The 21,491-nt window shown below is 39.2% G+C and overlaps 1 pseudogene; it reads right to left on the bottom strand.

Moving 5' to 3' along the window:
• The window catches only part of LOC121010845 (5'-nucleotidase domain-containing protein 2-like), a 40,305-nt pseudogene extending 29,959 nt beyond the window's left edge, over window positions 1–10,346 (bottom strand).
• Window positions 10,347–21,491: the final 11,145 nt, after the last annotated feature.

The raw sequence follows: 21,491 nt of genomic DNA, 5'->3' as shown, positions 1-21,491 counted from the left end.
TGTCAGGCTCTTTATACCCCATAAGCAATAAATAGATTCTGAAGGAGTGAATGAATGATTTATAAACGTGGGTGCTTTTCTATTGCTATTTTCCCCTCCATAAGTAGACACTCTATAGGCAATAAACTAGCCTTCAGTTTTTCTTTTTAGAGTCTCATTCCTGGACCCAAAGCCTTCCAGGTTTATTTCTATACAAAAAAAAAAAAAAAAAAAAATCCAGAAGCCAGAAGTAATTGAGCAGACTGATGAAGAAAAAAATATTGTTGAATATAGAAGATACAACTACCACATTTTGTCAGTGATACTAAAGAAATAATAATTGGGGCGCCTGGGTGGGTGGCTCAGTTGGTTAAGCATCTGACGTCCACTCAGGTGATGATCTCGCGATCAAAGTTTCAAGCCCCGCATCGGGCTCTGTGCTGACAGCTCAGAGCCTAGAGCCTTCTTTGGATTCTGTGTCTCCCTCTCTTGGCCCCACCCCCACTCTCCTTCTGTCTCTCTCTGTCTCTCAAAAATAAATAAACATGAAAGAAAAGAAAGAAAGAAAGGAAGGAAGGAAGAAAGATCTACCATCTTTGAAAAGATTGGAGCTTGCCTGCCCCAGTGGCAGTTATGACATCCTGCATATGACCCATATATGACACAGACATCATAAATTTTATGACACAAATACAGGTTATATGTAGTAAACTTTCTATGCAACCATTTAATGTACCTTTTTGCAGGAAAATTCCTTGTTTTTTTCTTGGTTTTGTGGAAACCTAAGTTCACATTTGTCAGCCCCTGGTTCCCCATATATTTCAACTTTGTGTTCTAATGTTATATTTTTTAGTTTAAAATTGAAGCCTGAAATCAAATCTCTCTTCTCTGAAAATTCTTTTGTAATTCAGGTAGAAATGAAAAGTTGTGGTGGCTGTTAGGTAGTTGTAGCTGAGGTATGAGTAGGAAAATTATGGTGCAACACAAAACACTTGTGAATACATAAAAAATTCCATTTCACAAGATAGCTACATTCACTGACAACCTTGATAACATTTCTTAGAATCAAGTATATTCATCAATGTATCTAATTTGAGAAAATAGTTTTTAGAGTTGTCAATTCTTCAGTATGCTTTAGCTTAAAGATGTGGAAGGGAAACGTTATTATTCTTGCAGAGTTAATTCATTCTTACAGGTGGGAGAAGTTACAGGATGCAATAAGATGGCTGGAATTCTGGATTCATTTCATTTATTAGGAGATGGGATAAGAAGTTTAGAGTTCTCTTTTACAATTATTATAGAAATACCATAACAATAAAAACTCTACAACTACACATAATTTTTTTTTAATTTTTTTTTCAACATTTATTTATTTTTGGGACAGAGAGAGACAGAGCATGAACGGGCGAGGGGCAGAGAGAGAGGGAGACACAGAATCGGAAACAGGCTCCAGGCTCTGAGCCATCAGCCCAGAGCCTGACGCGGGGCTTGAACTCACGGACGGTGAGATCGTGACCTGGTTGAAGTCGGACGCTTAACTGACTGCGCCACCCAGGCGCCCCTACACATAATTTTTAAAATAATTCTCTCTCCTCTACATTTTGTAAACTATGAAGAAAAAAGTGAACACTTTGAGTAACTGCAAGATTGTGTATCCATATGCCCCTTCTAAGTCACATGTTTCAATTTTGTAAAATTTTTTTTTCAATGTTTATTTATTTTTGGGACAGAGAGAGACAGAGCATGAACGGGGGAGGGGCAGAGAGAGAGGGAGACACAGAATCAGAAACAGGCTCCAGGCTCTGAGCTATCAGCCCAGAGCCTGACGCGGGGCTCGAACTCATGGACTGCGAGATCGTGACCTGGCTGAAGTGGGACGCTTAACCGACTGCGCCACCCAGGCGCCCCTCAATTTTGTAAAATTTTTAACAATTAAGAAAGACGTGTTCTTAGGAAAAGCATAGGGTGTTAATTGTTTTCCTTTATAACAAAATATTAAATACAATATCGTGAAGGCTTTTTCACAGTCAAATCTCATAGTTGGAACGTTGCATTAAAAAACAAAAAAGGTGTTTAAAAGTTCCATTTGTCTTTCAAAGTCCAGTAGTTACATGACTTTCCAAGAGTGTTAATATGAGTTAAGGGCAGGTCCCAAAAAGAAGTTTCCTAAATTATTTTTATTATCTATATTTTGTTTAAGACCAGAAGAAAAGTAATATTCCCCATGAGCCAATGAGCAGTGGTTAAAGTGTTTAATGGTAAATGGGGAATCCATTAGTCATTAATACTGGGGAGTCCTAAATTCTAATTTCTGCCTTATCTCTTTCTTATGATCCTATTATTCAAGCCTAGGAGGGGAATGTGATCGAAAGAAGACTTTATGAGATTATTAAGCAGTAGTAAGCAGGATGTGAGGATGTACTGTGATTTCCCTAGTGCCCTACATTATAATTCCTTTATTAAAATACCAGATTGGTGTCAAATGTGAGCATGCAGTTACATCTGATGTTCATGCATTTTGATACCATTAGTGCATTAAAAGACACTGTGGTTTGCCCCATCTGGGGGAAGTTAATTCACACAGAAGTTTCATATTACAGATCTTCAGTTGATCACTCTTAAGGGACCCAGTGAGGGCTGGAGTTTTTATAAAAGATCTGAGCTGCCTGGAGTTGAACCTAAAAAGAATTTTCAAAGACTACTACCATACTTGGCCCTTTAAACAAACCCTTTTTAAAAGGAAAGACAATGATAATCATTCAGATTTCATCATTCTGTCAAGCTTAACTGGAAAAAAACAAGTTGATCCTCTATCTCAGGTATTGTCTCCACAAAAGAGCGAGGTTGGTTAATCTCGTGTAAAGTAATATTGTTCGATGGTTTCAAATTACCACATTGAGTGACAAAAAATGGCATGCCAGTGAGAAGATACAAAGTCTTCAAGTGTTTGTCCTATGTTAAAAATCTGGTGTTTAAATAATAAAAAAATGTTTACCAAAAAAATTAAAAAAAATAAATCCTTTACCCTTTCTTTGAGTATGTGACAAAGTTATACCATACCTTCCACTGGTGTTTTTGTTTTTGTTTTTGTTTTTGTTTTTGTTTTTGTTTTTGTTTTTGTTTGAGAGAGAAAGTGCACACGAGCCAGGGAGAGGGGCAGAGAGAGAGGGAGAGAGAGAATCTTAAGCAGGTTCCACGCTAGTGCAGAGCCAGGCTTGGGGCACGGTCTCAGGAGCCTGAGATCATGACCTGAGCCAAAATCAAGAGTCGGACATTAGCTGACTGAGCCACCCAGGTGCCCCCATGTCTTGTACTCTTAATGAAGCACTAGAGAAAAACATACAGAGTCTATGATTTTTTATGTTGTATTGGTACATGCTATTCACTCTCAGATCTAAGGAAGGCTTCCACTATATTCTACTTTTAGTACTGCAACCACGGAGCATCAACTACCACCTCAACATTTGTCCTAATTACTCAGAATTGGAATATCAATTAAAAGGAATATTCATTCAGATTCCACCACTGTAGATCCATCTTAATACCTGGAGCAAACATTATTTCATTGACTAAATAGCTTCGGAGTGATGTGTAAAGAGCTACCCAAGGAACCCGCTGTAGGCAATATGGTACAGCAGAAGGATGATAGCTTGGCTTCAATTCCACTCCACATCATGATCTCTTAGCTATGTCAGAAGAAAGGGTTATCACTAGTTGGTAGTCATTTTACCCTTCTAACCCATTCCTAATTCCCCAAAGCTAATGGTAAACTTTACTATTCACCACTATCCTTGAGCACATCGGTCTTTTCCCACTCTTTGACTCTCAACATATGACAAAGTCCTTACTTAACTGAAAAAAAATGACTTTAAAAACTTTTTACTGGGGGTACCTGGGTGTCTCAGTCGGTTCAACTTCCAACTTACTCTCAGGTTGTGATCTCATGGTTCATGAGTTTGAGCTCTGCATCAGGCTCGCTGCTGTCAGCTCAGAGCCCACTTCAGATCCCCGTCCCCCTCTCTATGCCCCTGCCCGATGCATGCGTACGCGTGCGCACACACACACACACACACACACACACACAGTCTCTCTCTCTCTCTCTCTCTCTCTCTCTCTCTCTCTCTCAAAAATGAATAAACATTTAAAAAATTAAAAAAAAAACTTTTAACTGGACATCCAATTGAATCTATAACTTTTCCCCATGCATCTCAAAATAGGGTATATGTGTGCACAGAGGTAATAGCAGAATAATGGGTTCACATCTTCCTGAAATATTATTTTTTACTCAAATATCTGGAAAAGAAAAGATTTGAATTACTGAACTTTTGAAAGCTGCAAAACACATGCGAGTAATACCAGCAAAATGTGGCTTTTCCATGATGGCCAGTCTTCTATTTCTTTCTGGTAGCCTCAGGAATAAAAACTTCTCATTAGTTGTATTTAATTGAATAATTTGGTTTAAAGTACTTTATATCATACTTTAATTTTAAATTACTATAGTAGACATAAATTTGTCACAAGTCAAAACCATATGAATGAGAAATGTAACTTCATTTTTCTCCAAGATATATATCCTCTGAGATATAGATATATATCCTCTGAAATGATCATCCCATGTAGCTCTCAACCCTGATAACTGGGCTTACTGATATCAACATGATTGGGAAGAACTCAGACCTGCCAAGTCCAGGCAGTGGCAGACATACAGCATTCACCTTTACTATCAGGGCATACATTCAAAATAATTAATGACCAATAGGAGGCAGGCACCAAGAATCAAAATGGATGCTGACCACTAAAAAGCACCAGTGTGTACGAGCAGAATATTATCACTGGTTTTCCTAGCAAACAAGAGAGTCAGCATGATCATCCAAGTTCCAAGATTGCCAGACACACAGAGACCTCCAGCTGAGGTTTATTAATCATGGAACCACAGATATGTGAGTAATAGGTAGTATAATTTTACTAGATCTATATAACCAAAAATATTCTAAAGACCAAATTGAGCTATCCATACTACATTCATGGCCTCTGAGTCAATTTCCCATACTTAGAGACCCTGGAATAAAGTCAAAATCATACATGTTAAGGACGGATATTCTGTAGCACCATATTATGTTCTCTAGTCCTTTCTTCCAGACTTCTAAATCAACATAAGGTAATGTGCGTTGTGAAAAACAAGACAGAGAACTACCTAAATCTTTTAGGCAGAACTGGATAAAGAGTTCTAGTTAACCTTAGTTTGAGAAAGCCATAAAGTCACTGTGGTCTAAGAGTCAGAATGAGGCCAGTGGGATCAAGTGCCAAAATGGAGTACTTGCCAAGGCCGATGGAACAACAAACCTATCCGGTAACTACTTTCCAGCTTACTGGTGTATACTTGGGTAGGCGTCTTTGGCCAATGGCAGAATCCCTGTGCTAGTTCAGTGGCCACTGATATAAAGGCCATTATAGTACGAAGAACCAAATGCAAGACATTAGTGTTTCTCAACCCAGGGATTAATACTAATTTCCACAATACATGTAGAGCTTCAGGCATTTAATCCAACAGAGGTAGATTTCTCATTCATGTGACATCCCAGTATGGGTGTTCCTTGCTGGCAGCACTCATCCACACAGTGGTTCAGAGATCCAGAATCTCTGCTTCTTAAATTACTGCCATCCCCTAGAGCACTGCTATTCTCTACATATACAGCGTATCAGGGAAGATTTAAAAAACTGCAAAAGAAGCCCAAAACTTTTTAAACGTCTTTGCCTGAAATGGTACCTTACAATTCCGTGAGGTAGAACACAGTCATATGATCACACTTCACAAGAAAGGAAGCTGCTACAAATAGCCTAGAAATAACTCCAGAGAGAATAAAAGAATGATGAGTTTTGTGAATAGCCAGTAGTTTGCCACATGGAAGTATCTGAGAGATTTATGTCATCTCAAATACTTAAAAGACACCCTTACTTTTTCCTAAATCCCTATCTATAGATTCGCTAGCAATTCCCTTTGATTGGGTGATGGAGAATGAAAAACTAGTTTGGTTTTCAGATGGTGCTTCATGCTCCTCTCTAAATGTAATTCAGTCCTGCTTATGTGTGGCCCTAAAAGACAGTGGAGAAAGACAGTCTCTCCAATTGATGGTATTTTGAATTACACCTTTCTTTATGTCCTCTTTAAAGAACTGAGAAGAATTTCCATACTGAGTCATAAGCACAGGTAATGGTTTGCCCAAATGAAACTCTCAGAATTGACCAAGGCTAATAATAGTTATGTCCCATGTGAAGGTTACCAGAAGGCCACCACTATTTAATACGTGTTTAGAAAAAACAACAATGACAACAACACCAATACATATAAAGGGTTGTTAAGGGAAGACATAAACAGCTGGTAAGTAGCTGCAGAAACAAGGATGATATATAATCCAGAGATGCCAGACTTGAAGATGAATGCCTTAAAATGGTTATCATTTGGTTAATCTACTCCACAGGGCTCAGAGTATGTTCTGTTTGAGATTGATTATGTCACCTGAGGGTATTTGAAAATTTTCATATATGGAGGAAAATAGGTGTGTGTGTGTGTGTGTGTGTGTGTGGTAGACTATTGATAGAATCTGGTGGATTTCTGTTGTTTCTCCTACATTAAGTACACTTTACTCATTTACATAGTTAATAAAAAAACCTACTTTGAGAAACTGTTTTCCAAAGTAGTCACTAAAATGTAGGAATAACCCAGTCCATGCCAATTAGATATCTCTCCTTGGAACTGGAATGTGAGGGAGAGATAGACAAGAATGAGGCAGAAAAGAGTGGCAGCACAAATAATAAAAGATAGCCCTGGGGCGCCTGGGTGGCTCAGTTGTTCAAGCGTCCAGCTCTTAATTTCAGCTCAGGTCATGATCCCAGGGTCATGGGATCAAGCTCCACATTGGGCTCTTTGCTGAGCATGAAGCCTGCTTATGATTCTTTCCCTCTCCTTATCTGCCTTTCTCCCCTGCTCTTTCAATATATCTTTTAAAAGATAGCCCTGGATCTCTGGCTATTGTGACCCCCAGCAGCTCTCACTCTTACCCTTCCTGACTAGATGTTTCACACAGACTTTGGTGAAATGACTAATACAATAACTTTTTTCCCAATAAATTATCTGCTCTCAGTGGTCAGAATTGAATTATTTTCTTGGAATTAGAAGCAACAGGAATAATCTTGTCAATCTATAGAAGTAGACTGGAATTTTTTTTTTATTAATCGTGCTCTTAGAAATGGCCTTCTATGGAATCCAGACACATCTATTCCTTCTGTAATAACCTTAATGCATTTCTAAAAATAATGCTCTTAAGTGAAAATTTGTTAAATATGAATGCATCAGTACCAGTCTAATAACCCGACATTTTTCTCAGATAATACATCAAGTCAGTAAGAAAAACATGTTAATAACAAATAATCAATTTGAAAGTGAATACTGTTTGCACATACAAAGTAATATAATGAAGTTTTATTATATTCTAAAAGGAGAAAGATTTATGATGGCTGGAGGAGGAATGAAGTATCATTCTTTGAAGGGTGGTAGAAAGTCAGGTGTTTGAATACCAGGCAGGCATTCAATATCAAAATCATATGGGCTTGACAATTCTCTTTCCCTTGAGACTTAAACTCTAAAATAACTACCTGATATGGAAGGCTTTGACATAAATAGAAAAGACTGGAGTCTTTGCCCAGAAAACTATGTGTTTTAAAGCATGAGAAAATAGTATACGTGCAAAAGAGGGAAAGGCAGTAAAGAGAATACAGGTTTATTCCTCTTGCTTGGCATCCACAGGCAAAGCAACACATCTGGGTTCATCCAAACTTAGCATGCATTTCAAATTTGTTCCGTGGAATATTCTTTGACTAGAAACTATTGTATAAAACAAATGTGTAAGTGTGCCTTTGCTTCAAACAAGAATGTTAAAAGTACAACTTTGTTTGGTATGCTTATTTAGTGGACTTTATGGTAAAAAAATCATTGTACTGGGAAAAAAGGAGTCATTGTCTAAAAAGTGGTATAAATCATTAAGAGTTCCTGTGGTAAAAAAAAAATCTTTAAGGGAAAAGTGATGCGTAAAATTAGACTGTATACAAAATCAATAAAAGCCAAACCAGGGAGGTGGTAGTGAGCTGTGACCCAGCTCCCACCTCTCAGTTACCATCCCAGGCAACCCAATTGCCACCACTCACCATATGAATTGCCCAACTTGCTGATTCTTGAAAATGCTATGAACTTTCAGGCCTTCAAGTTATTGTTCATATTCCTCACTTTTGCTAAATACCTTCACTTTTTTCCTCGGAGTTTAAGAAAACCCTACTCATTTTCAATTTCCAGCATATATGTCACCATCCCTAAGCCCCACCTCAAGCAAAAATAAGTACTTTGCCATGTATATTCTCATAGAGTATGATTATACTTCCATTCTAGTATTTATCACATTTCATTATAATTAGTTGTTTATATGGCTAATTCCTTTGCAAGGTCTTCAGAGAAAAGAATTCTTCCTTATTTGTTTTTGCACACCCTGTATCTAGCTCATCAAGAAGATGATCAACACAAACATGTTGAATTTTTGGTAATGGAACAAAGGAGAAGAGTTTTAAGAAATATTTGGTGGTTAGAGCAGATGAATAGAATTGAAAGTCCAGGTGGTGCTAAAGCTCATGTTTTAGGACTGCTCTCTACCCAAACATGTAATTATTAAGTACAAAAGAGAAAAATTGAAAAGATAGCCATGTCCAAAAAAGATAAAAAAAACAACAACAAAAGAAACTCAATGTGCTAAGTGGAGCTGAAGGCACACGTCTCCTAGGCTTCAGACGGTCAGCAGATAGATGACTAGTTTAGATCATGCATAGTATCATTACCAGTAAGCTCTCTGCATGAGGAGAGAGACCTGAGCCTGAAACATTCATTCAGTGCTGCTGGGAATATAAACCGGAACAGTGACACTGAAAATAATAAAATGCTCACACTTTGTGACCCAACTATTTAATTTCTGTGTATACATGCTACAAAACCTTGCCCAGAGATTTGTCCCAGGCAAACACCTGTTCTGGAGCATGACTTTTGGGCTCAAATCCTGGCTTTATTACCTTCAGTTATGGAACCATGGGCAACTACTTCAACTCTTTGCCTAGGTTTCCTTGTCTCAAAAAAATGGCAATAATAAGCATACCCATGTCTTCAGGATTATTGTGAGGATAAAAATGTGCTAAACATTTGTGTAGCTGTTAGCATAAAGCCTGGCGTGTATTTTAGCCATTGTCATTATTATGGCAGCTGTAATTCTGTTAAAAACAAGGCACCAGGCCCAAAATTGAACAGTTTATACTAAGCCCCACATCACCAAACTGACTTAATCATAGCTTTGGCTCTTCCAGAAATGATAATCTTAAATCAGTCAATCAGCAATCACCTGATCAGCCCCAGCTGGGTAATCTGCCTGACAGACCCGTGCCACCCCCTAAAGAAAAGTAACCATGCAATAACCAACCTGGTTTTTCCACCTCCTAAAGCCTCCTTGTTTCTGCTCCTTTCTGCCTGTAAGTTTTGGATCCTTAACATCTCCTCAGAGGTCCTTTCTACCTGTTAGATTGGATGCCACCCGATTCCAATTGATTTTTGCTCATATGAATTCCTACAAATTTTAATGCATCTCAGTTTTTCTTTTAATAACTCCCGCTTCAGAAGGGGAGCTGAAGGACACCCCCAATGACCTCCAGCAGCAAAGAGCAACCAGAAGAACATACCTGATGTGCCTTGGAGCTAGCTGTTTCCTCACCACCTCTGGAGGCCCGGGGAGAGTCGCCCTCAGATCCCGGCTTTGCAGATTTTGCCTTACGAGATTTCAGACTTTAATTGGACATTTCTTTTTGCTGCATTGAGTCTGAAAACTGGCAGGAGTCCAACTGGGTCTGACTTGAAAACCTGATCGAATCCTGGGAGGCGCTGGGTCCATCTTGAAAGCCGGTCCGGATTCGGGGAGGCTCTGGGTCCACTTTGGAAACCGGACCGGATCCGGGGAGGCGCTGGGTCCAACTTGGAAACTGGACTGAATCTGGGGAAGCACTGATTCCCGTCCGGAAACCAGACCGGATCCGTGGAGGCGCTGGGTTTCATTTGGAAACCGGACCGGATCCGGGGAGTCGCTGGTTCCCATCCGGAAACCGGACCAAATCCAGGGAGGCACACTGGGTCCCGTCCGGAAACCGGACCTGATCAGGGGAGGCGCTGGGTACCGCTTAAGCTGGAGCGGGTGCAGTGTGACGCATTGGGTGAATAAAATTTGGTTTTCAGACTGAAGAAGTAGGTTGTGGCCACCGTGGAGAACTATTCCCACAGACAAGCTCATCCGCTTACAAGGCGCCCTGGGAAAACAGGTCTCTGCCAACCACTAACTGTAAGAGGTAGAGGAAGATGTATTTTTCCTCCTCTGCAGTTTCCGGGCACCAGGATGCGATCCACCGGGACACCCTGCCGACCGCAAAGACCGCTTGCCAGGATCCTGGGAAAACTGGCAGAAACCAGCACCGGGTGAGGATTCTTATCAAAGCAATGCTTACAGACCTGCACCTGTGAGGCCTGGTGCAGAAAGGATGGTAGACTCTCACATTGTCCCTTCCCTGCAGAGTGGCAGGCAACAACACTTGGAAGGATTGGGTCTTTGCCCTGTGATTCGTGGCTTTGCGTTCGGGTACCATTCGTGGTTGGTTCTCTCTCTCCCAGGGATGGGTGTGGCCTTCTTACTGGTCTCATTGCCTGTCCTGAGAACGTGACTTGCTTTCTGCCTGACTGGATCATGCAGATTTTTTGTGTGTGCAGGCAGCTCAACCCTCTCAGTGGGGGCCCCCCAAAACGTGGAGGCACAGAAATGGACCCTGCTCCCTATCTGCAGCCTGACAGAGATGGGGTCATGCTCCATTCGTGAGTAGGGTCCTACCAACTGTTGCCAGATCTCAGAGCTGTTGTCTCAGTTTTTATTTTGGTTCTCCTTGGGAGTGACTCTGGGTCTGGGGAAGGGAGTATCTTTTGCACCTCTTTAAGGATGCCTCTTGAGCCCATGGGATTATCCAATACGACCAGGAATTTTTACTTTTGTATTGGGTGAAACCTAACAAGACACTCAAAAGATTTATTTTTTTAATTTTATTTTTTTAATATTTATTTTTGAGAGACAGAGCACGAGTAGGGGAGGGGGAGAGAGAGAGGGAGACATGGAATTCGAAGCAGGTTCCAGGCTATGAGCTGTCATCACAGAGCTGACCCCGGGCTGTAACTCACCCAACTGTAAGATCATGACCTCAGCTGAAGTTGGAGGCTTAACCGACTGAGCCACCCAGGTGCCCCATGAATTTTTTTTTAATAGCTCTAAGGTCAGTAGTTAGCTGAATTGAAAGCTGATATTCAAAGTCTTATTTATTTTTAAATATTTGTTTATTTTTGAGAGAAAGTGTGTGTGTGTGTGTGTGTGTGTGTGTGTGTGTGTGTGTGTGTGTATGAGCAGGGGAAGGGCAGAGAGAGAGGGAGAGAAGGAGACAGAGGATCTGAAGCAGGGTCCTTGTGTCAGCACAGAGCCAGATGTGGGGCTCAAACTCTTGAACCACGAGATCATGACCTTAGCTGAATTCAGACGCTTAACTGAGCCACATAGGCTCCCCAGGAGTCTGATAGGGACTTTTAAAAGGCCTTCTCTTCTACTAAGCTAAAAGGAAACTATGTACCTAAAGAGAAAGAAAAATATTCTGAAGCCTTTGTGGAAGGATTTACTCAAACATTCCAAAGACACAAACTCTAAATGTAGAACATAAGAATCTTTATTTCCATCTTAATTAAAGATCTCTGTATGTTGATGTAAAGGATAATACATGTATATGTATATGTATGTGTGTGTGTGCATAATGGATATAAAAATGTTGCATGTTTGTGGAAAAGTAAGCTTGGGAAAATCATTTCAAGTGTGGCTAAGAGTGGAATGGATTTATATACATTTTTTTAAATGAGGTTTTTATTAAATGTTTGTTTTGAGAGAAAGGTTTTCCACAAACCTCACAAGTGGGGGAGGGGCAGAGAGAGAGAGAGAGAGAGAGAGAGAGAGAGAGAGAGGAGAGAGAGAGAATCCCAAGCAGGCTCCATGCACTGTCAGCACAGAGCCTGACTTGGGGCTCAAACCCAGGAACCATGAGATATTGACCTGAGTAGAAATCAAGAGTTGAATGCTTAACCAACTGAGCCACCAAGACGCTCCTAAAAGATGAGTTTAAACACCAGAAGTATACAGGTACAAAGTTAGGATTTGGTTTTAACTCTGTAAAAAGGACCAAGTGTTCTTTGTTATTGGTCTGCTCTTAAGAAATTACAAACAGCTTTTGTTTTTTTACCTTTTAAGTTACCAGCCTAGGACAGCAAACATTTTGTGTATTACCAAAATAATTTGCTATGCATCATGTTGTCGTTATCAAGTCTTTGATTACTGAAGAAAACCTAGTCTTCCCAATATTAAAAGAGCTAGGTTTTCTTTACAGCTATATAACCTTCTCTATTTGCCTTTAACATCTTATATTGTCCCTTTGGTTAAATAGGTAATCAAGTATTATTCCATAATGATCTGTGATCCTATTTAATCAAGTATTCAAACCCTTTGACATTTTGTCAAAATTAAATTCTAAATGAATTCTTTGTCCCACAAACTAACTGAAATTTCCCAGTATCCCTGGAAAATCTCAAAGAATTTGTCTCTCACCTTGAAAAAGAGAACTGTTAAACTAATTAGGCCTATTTGGTTTGCTAAGTTACATGGGAAGCATTGTCAAATAAGACGATAAATGTTCTTGGGTTGTGTGTGGATGTATGGTACTAACGTAGGTATTCCATAAATTGTTTGAAGTTTCCAGAAATTTGTCAGTACTTTCATTGTCCAATTATATGCTACAGAAATAATTGCATTTCCTTATCAAATAAACTCTCATCAGATCTTTTGCCATCAGCATTTTAAGTCTTTTGTCATTTATAGTTACTATCCTATTCTGATGATTTTTGGTAAACGTGAGAATCATGGGAAGCACCCTCCCAGTACTCTTGACCGCTGACCCTCCTGCCAAATCACAAGGTGTCAGTACCGGAGTGCACATCATACAACCAAGCAAGGCTCCACCTGACATCTGTTCCTGTGCAAACACTGAGAACTCCAAATAAAATTGACAAGAAAGAGAGGTAGCGAACATCCAGATAGACCACTTCCTCCCAAGAAGGCAGAGCAGATCAAGAACACTTTTCTCTATTCCTCCTTTGCTCTCTGACAATTCTTTTCCTCATTGATCCTCCAGGAGGATCTTTAGGATTCTTTTGTTGACTTTTTTCCTTGCTCTGGTCTGGAAAGAATGCTACTGTTGTCATATCTCTCAGGCAACGGGGGCAGTCAACCCTCCGAAGGATTGTGGTATGTGCCACAATGCTGGTGATCCTGTAGTTCTACCCATCACACACTTCTCCCGGATTTCCAATGCCTCAGTTTTTCTGGAACAAACTCAGCTTGCTCTCTCTCATGTCAGGCTCCCTAACCCTGGGTGTCTATTTCCATATCTCCAGGAACAGCCTCAACCTTGGGAACCTTACACCTAGGCTCTACACAAAGAAAGGACACAAGGCAATGGTAACCAGAATAAAACTTCCTGTATGGTCTGCAGACCCTTCCTTATATTTTACTGGCTTTCATAGCTGTCATGTTTCCAGTCCCAATCCATTTACTCAAATCCAAAGTAGCAGGAGACCTTCTTAATTCAAAATTTTCTTCTTTTGGCAAATCCCTAGTCCTCTGGATAAAAGTAAGCACAAATGAGGCTATGATCAGGAACATCTCAACTCTGAAAGTTATTGCAGACTCTGCTGCCGAAGCAACAGCTGCCTGATGAAAGTCCCTTAACCCTCTGGCCAAAGTTGTTCTTGAGAATAGGATAGTCCTTGATTATCTTTTAGCTGAACGAGGAGGTGTTTGCAGTATGGTCAACACCATGTGCTGCACTTGGATGGAACCTTCTGGAGAAGTTGAGACTCAGCTACATAGGATCACTGAACAAGTCACTCGCCTTAAGAAACAGACTCCTTCAGGGGCACCTGGGTGGCCTAGTCAGTTAAGCTTCCGACTTCAGCTCAGATCACGATCTCACAGCTCATGGGTTTGAGCCCTGTGTTGGGTTTTGTGCTGATAGCTCAGAGCCTGGAGCCTGCTTCCGATTCTGTGTCTCCCACTCTCTGCCCCTCCACAGCTCACGCTCTGTCTCTCTCTCTCTCTCTCAAAAATAAACGTTAAAACATTTTTTTTAATAAAATAAAAAAAGAAAGAAAGTGACTCCTTTAATGGGCCCTTTCTTTGACATATTTGATTCTGATTAGTTCGGGTTTGGGGGTCCATGGCTCCAAATTGACCCTGGGAATTGGGAATTATCCTGTTTATCCTAATTGCAGCAGTCTCCCTAGCACACTGTTTTCTCAAAAGCTTTAAATGCATGTTCGCAGCTGCTAACTATGAAGCAAATGATCTCCCTAAGAGTAGAATGTCAGCAAAGCAGCAAAGAACTTAAAGAATGTGAACCTGATGCTGTGACCTGTGAATGCTGCAGAGAGATCCAGCAAAAAAACTGCAATAACTCTATAGCAGTAGGTGAGAGTAGGACTTCTCTCTTAAAAATTTTTTTTATCACATCAGTTAGGTTGAGAGTGTGATCAAAAGATGGAATTCTTAAAAACAAGACAACAGTCCCAAAATGAAGTCGCTCATGCTAAGCCTCATGTCACCAAACTGACATTTAACTTAATTATCGTTTTGGCGCTTCCAAAAATGGAATCTTAAACCAGTCAATCAGGAATCACCCAATGGGCACTGCTTACGTAATCTGCCTGATAGACCTCTGTGGTCCTCTGAAGGAAAGTCACCATGGAATAAGCACCCTGCTTTTTACCTCTTCTAACTTCCTGGTTCATGTTCCCTTCTGCCTATAAAAGTCTGATTTGGGATACTGCCTAATTTAAATTGATTTTTGCTCAAATAAACTCTTAAAAATGCTAATACATCTCAGTTTATCTTTGAACAGTTCCAACAACAACAACAACAACAACAACAACAACAACAACAACAAAACCCAGTTAGTTGTAAATTCTACCACCAAGAGAATAAAGTGTTCTGTAATTAAAAACCAGAAAGAACCACTGCAGTTCAAAGTGTACTTGGTATATTTGCACATATCTATATGGATAAATCTTAGAAACAATGTTTAAAAATAAATGTATGAATAGTATGTTCAGCTTGTAATTTATATAAAGTTTAAAAATACAAAGTAGTGGTATCATACATATGCATGCACTTGTGTATACATGGTAAAAGTTTAAAAATTTGAATGGAAAGGCCACAGACCAAATCATGATAAAAATTACTTGTGAAAAGACAAGCAAGAGAATGAGATTATGAAGTGATAAAAAAGATTCCAATGTTTTAGTATTTTTATTTATTTAAAAAAAATATTGAACAAAACCAAAAGAAAGGAAGGAATTGTGTACAGGGCCAATCTGTTTCCTTCTTCCCTTATATCTATAGAAAATACATCTCTATATTAAAGTGGCACTGTCTAAAAATATGGCTTCTATTATTTACTCTATGCTTTCTAAAATTTTTAACGTTTATTTATTTTTGAGAGAGAGAGAGAGCATGAGCAGGGGAGGGGCAGAGAGAGAGGGAGACACAGAATCCAAAGCAGGGTCTAGACTTGAGCTGTCAGCACAGAGCCTGGTGCAGGGCTCGAACTCATGAACCGCGAGATCATGACCTGAGCCAAAGTTGGACACTTAACCGACTGAGCCACACAGGCACCCCTATTCTATGTATTCTAATAAGCAAAATAAAATACCATTGTTACTTTTTTTTTATTTTTTAGAGAAAGAGAGCGTGAGTTGGGGAGAGGGGCAGAGAGAGAGAGAGAGAGAGAGAATCCTAAGAAGGCTCCTCACTGAGTGCGGAGCCTGACACGGTGCTCGATCCCATAACCCTGGGATCATGACCTGAGCTGATATTAAGAGTTGGATGCTCAAACGACTGAACCACCTAGGTGCTCCAGTAAAATATTATCTTAATAGAAGTTACATTTCATGTTCAATTTATTTCTAAGAATTTCTGAATGTTTGATTTTAAGAATTTCGAAGTAGATTATGTCTTCAAAAGCCAAAATACCTAAAGTAAAGAAATCAAATGTGGCCTAAAATGGTATCATGCTAGAATTGCTTGACATGTAATATTTCAAAAGTGAGACACATTGGTAAATGGTCTCAACAGACTGCCTTCAATGGGACAACTCCTGCCCCACATAAAGTGGTAAGATCTTGTGTTAAGATCTTCTGGAAGTCACACAAATTTCTTAAACAGCTTTGTGTTGATAGGAGTTCAGGACCAGAGCTCTACCTCGAGGCAAAAGTGATTGAACCACTTTTGCCCACTAGTATCACATGAACTATGGGCCAGGGAACACTGCATACTGTTTCTCATGCTATGCTGCCCTTAGGGAAATAGGAGTTATTTTGTGCTTTCCCCCATGTGTTATAGAATAGCTATGTTTGTCCTTTAATCCCAGGCTGCCAGAATATGAAAATTAGAGTAAGAATTGATTGAGAGGAACACACCTCATTTAACTTTAGGATTTCTCCTTTTGGATAAGAGGTGAATACATGTTTTATATTATTAAGTTTTGAGAATTCCTTGTATATTTTGGATAAAAGTTGCTTATTAAATACGCATGTTGCAAATGTTTTCAGTCTATAGCTTTCCTTTTCATTCTGGTAACAGTGTTTCTTTTAATCAGATCAGAATGTTTTCACCTTAGTGAAGTCCACATTATGTTGTGGATTGTGCTTTTTAAAAAACTCATCACCAAACACAAAGTCAGCTGGATATTATTCTACACTGTCTTCTACTTTTGCAGCTTACATGTAGGTCTGTGATCTATTTTGAGTTCACATATGTGAAATGTGTAAAGATCTATCTGTAGATATTTTTATGTTTATTTATTTTTGAGAGAGAAGGAGAGAGCTTGAGAGGTGGAGGGGCAGAGAGGAGACAGAGAATTGAAGCAGTCTCCAGGCTCCAAGCTGTCAGCACAGAGCCCGACACAGGGCTCGAACCAACCAACCGTGAGATTATGACCTGAGCTTAAGTTGGACACTTAAGCCACTGAGCCTCCCAGGTGCCCCTAGATTTTTTTTATGTGGATAGTCAAGTGTTCTACATCACTGTTGAAAGACTATCTTTGCTCCTTTGTCAAAGATCAGTTGAATACATTTCTGGGACTTTATCAATGGGCTCTCTATTCTATTTACATATTTGACATTTCTGTCTCCAATACTACAGGCACTGTTTTGATTACTGTAGTTTTGTAGTAAGTCTTGAAGTTTAGTGAGACCCCTAAAGTTAATCCACTTTTAGAATTGTGTAGACTATTCTGGATCTCTTGCATTTCTAGATAAACCTTAGAATCATTTTGTCAGTATGCCTGAAATAACTTGCTGGTGTTTTGACAATTATATTTTTGAAGCTATGGATGAAGTTGGGGAAAATGGGTATCTTGACAATATTTAGTCTCCCAATCCATGAACACATAACTCTCCATTTTCTTTGTTTTTTCCCATCAGAATTTTGTAGATTAATACATAGACTTTTGTACATATTTCTTAGATGGATTTATACTTGGACTTTTTTTCTCTTTCTTTCTTTCTTTCTTTCTTTCTTTCTTTCTTTCTTTCTTTCTTAGTAGTAATGAAATGGTATTGTGGATTTCATATCAACTTCCAATTGTTCATTGCTAGTGTATAGGAAAGCAATTTACTTTTTTTATATTCACCTTGCATTCTGCAACCCTACTATAATTGCTTATTCGTTTCAGGACTTTTTCTTGATTCTTTGGAATTTTCCAGATAGATAATTCTATCATCTGTGAACAAAGACAGTTTTAAATCTTCCTTTATAATATGCATGCCTTTTGTTTTATCTTCTTATTTCAGTACATTATTGAACTGGAGTGGTGAGAGGGGACATCCTGTGTTTTCCTTACTCAGAAGGGGAAAGCATCAAATTTCTCACCATTTAATCATGATATTAGCTATAGTTTTTTCTAGGTCTTCTTTATCAAGTTGAGAAAATTTTCCTGCCCTTCTAGTTTGCTGAAGTTGTTATGATGAATGCGTGGTGGATTTTGTCAAATGGGCTTTCTTGATCAATTGATATTATCATATGATGTTTCTTCTTTAGACTATTGATGTGATGGATTGTGTTAATAGACTTTTAAATGTTGAACCACCCTTAACACCTGGAATTAATCTCACTTGGTCATAGTGTATAATTTTTTTATATAAATACTTTGATCCAATTTGGCAATATGTTTTTGAGCATTTTTGCACTTATGTTCACGGGAGATATTGGTCTGAATTTTCCTTTCTTATAATGTTTTTGGTTCGGATGTTAGGTTAATACTGACCTCATAAAATGAGTTTGGAAGTAATATCTGTGCTCCAACTTTCTGGAACAGATTGTAGACAACAGGTATCATTTATTTATTACACATTTGTTAGAATTCACCATTGAACCCATCTGGACTTTGTTCTTTCTGTTTTGGAAGGTTATTAATTATTGATTCAATTTCTTTAATAGATATAAGCCTGTTCACATTATCTAATTCTCCTTGTGTGACTTCTTTAGTTAGTGTCTTTTAAGGAATCGGTCCATTTTATGTAAGTTTTCAAATATGTGGCATAGAATTATTCATGATATATTTTCATTATCTTTTTATTGTCCATAGAATGAGAAGATCTGACCCCTAGCATTTAAATATTACTAAGCTTGTCTTCTCTCTTTTTTCTTGGTTAGCTTAGGTAGAGGTTCATTAATTTTATTGATCTTTTCAAAGAACCAGCTTTTGGTTTCATTGGTTTTTCTCTATTGATTTTGTTTTCAATTTCATTGATTTCTATTCTAATTTTCATTATTTTTTTCTTCTTCTTGTCTTATGTTTAAGTTGCTCTTTTTTTCCTCTAGTTTCCTAAGGTGGAAGCATAATTATAGATTTTACATATTCCTTCTTTTCTAGTGTATGTATTCACTGCTGTGAATTTCTCTCTACGGACTGCTTTTACTCTATTATACACATTTTGATAAATTACATTTTCTTTTTTATTTAGTTAAAAGTCTTTTACAATTTCTCTTGAAAGTTCTTCAACTTGTGTTATTTAGAAACATGTCTAATCTCCAAACACGTTGAGATTTATCAACTAACTTTTTTTATTAATTTCGAATTCTATTGTAATCTGAGAACAAACTTGGAGTTGTTTCTATTCTTTAAACTTGTTAAGGTTATGATTTATGGTCTGTAAAATGGTCTGTTTGGATGAATGTTCCGTGTAAGTTTGAGAAAAATGTATATTGTGGTATTGTTGAGAGATGTGTTCTATAACTGCCAGTTAGATCCAGTGACTTGATGGTGCTCTTCAGTTCAACTATATCCTTACTGATTTCCTAGTTGCTGGAAAGGAAAGGGAGTGCAGAAACCTCCAATGGTAATGTGTACTTATCTATATTTCCTTGTAGTCCTATCCGTTTTTGCCCTGCTAACGTGATGGTACGACACAGGAAACGGAAGTGTCCTATAACCTTATGATTAAATCTTATCCTTTGAATGGGCCTAAGTCCGTAGGCCAGATGCTCAGAAATGTTTTGTAGTTTGTTTGTTTGTTTTTTCCTCTTGTCAGATAAGACAGGATAAAGGAAGTTGGGTTGGCTAATTGCCCTTCCCCAGGTCAGATAAGGGTCTGATAAAGTTCTTTCCCATGGACAGTGGGCCTTTGCTATGGGAAACACTATGGGCATATTTCAGAATGGCTGCTTTCCTCTCCTCTTGTTGGGGACATGATAGGATATGTTGGGTGTGGTGGGGGATCTGCAGTTTGAGAACATGGTGGGATTCCTGGAAGTAAAACCCACAAAATTAGGGGGATCCTCCCCCCCACCAATGACTGGGTCCTCATAAGTTTCCGTCTCAGGCTAGGTTCACACTCATCATCCACCAGTTCATCATAATGTTCCATGTAATTTTGAGGAAAATGTGTATTATGCTGTTGTTGGGTGAAATATTCTATAAATGTCAATTAGATCAAGATGAATTGCTACGGAAGTGTTCTTGCCAGTTTATAGCTCCATGGGCTTCTGCTCCAGGTGGTATAAACATGACTGTGATTTTCCGTATTCACCTTGTCTCTCCAGATTTCACAGTGACAGCTTTCCCTGTGATCTCAGTTTTCTTATGGGTCCAAGGAAAGTCATTGGTTTTCAATTTGCACAGCACTTGTTTTCGTTAAAGATGGGGTGGGACACCTGGGTGTCTCAGTGGGTTGAGCACCTGACTCGATTTCAGCTCAGGTCATGATCCCAGGGTCGTGGGATTGAGAGCCCTGAGTCAGTCTCCACACTGAACATGGAGCCTGTTTAAGATTCTTTGTCTCTCTCCCTCTGCCCCTCCCCCTCTCCCCTCTGTTCGCGTGCTTTCTCTCTCTCTCTCAAAAACAAACAAAAATGATGGGAGTATGTACTCCCACGCTCTTTAAATGTCAGAGCTGAAATCCCTGCCTCTTTTATTTTTAAAATCCAAGTCAACTACATTGAAGTGAACTCACTTGTGACTCAGTCAGATTAGGAGGATTATTTTATATTTTCTGTGAGTACAATGGGATTGTTCCAATAATAGGGTAAAACCCGAGGCCTTGAGTCCCTCAGTCAGGAGATCCTGGTAAAGCTGTTGCTTTTTTAGGCTGTATAGGTAAGAGAAGTTAGTGACTAAGAAAATATAGGACAGTGTTTGGGGATTCCATGGGTGGGTCCAAGCAGATACTTCACAGAAGATCTCATGAGATCTGAATAAAGTAGTGCATTTATGAAGGCATGAAAATGAATTGTTATCCTCCAAAGACAATGATCTCTCAAGAAATATACTTTATTTCCCTTGAGGAGATGAAAAGTGATCAAAACTATTGAGTCTCGCCTGCCTCCTCCTGTGGTAAGAACTTCCCCAGGGGAAACCAACACCTTGGGGAACCGGTTAAATGAGCCTCTTTGCCTGTGAGTAGCTATCCTTAATGTCAGCCTCCTGTCCTGTCCAGCTTCTCCTTGATCCTCATAATGAGGAAAGAGACAGTGAGAGAACCCCAGGCTCACTCTAATATTTCTCTATGAACTTTCTGGGAAGGAAAATGAACAACCTGGGGAGACATATAGAAGAGGAGCTAGACCAGGTGAGAGAACCCACTGTGACCTGCCTCATATTTTAGATCAGAACCCAAACTGTGCTGTCTACGATTCCCCACCCCCTGCAGCTTCTCTTCCAGACCCCGGGTTTATAGATAAACTCACTCCTCCTTTTCTAACAGAAAAGAGCAATCTCCAGGGACTCAAGGGCAGCATCTGCAAAATGAGAAC

Source organism: Herpailurus yagouaroundi, unplaced genomic scaffold (genome assembly GCF_014898765.1).
Source record: "Herpailurus yagouaroundi ecotype Mexico unplaced genomic scaffold, PumYag 192, whole genome shotgun sequence".
Taxonomy (NCBI): domain Eukaryota; kingdom Metazoa; phylum Chordata; class Mammalia; order Carnivora; family Felidae; genus Herpailurus; species Herpailurus yagouaroundi.
This window is presented reverse-complemented; position numbering and strand designations above follow the sequence as displayed.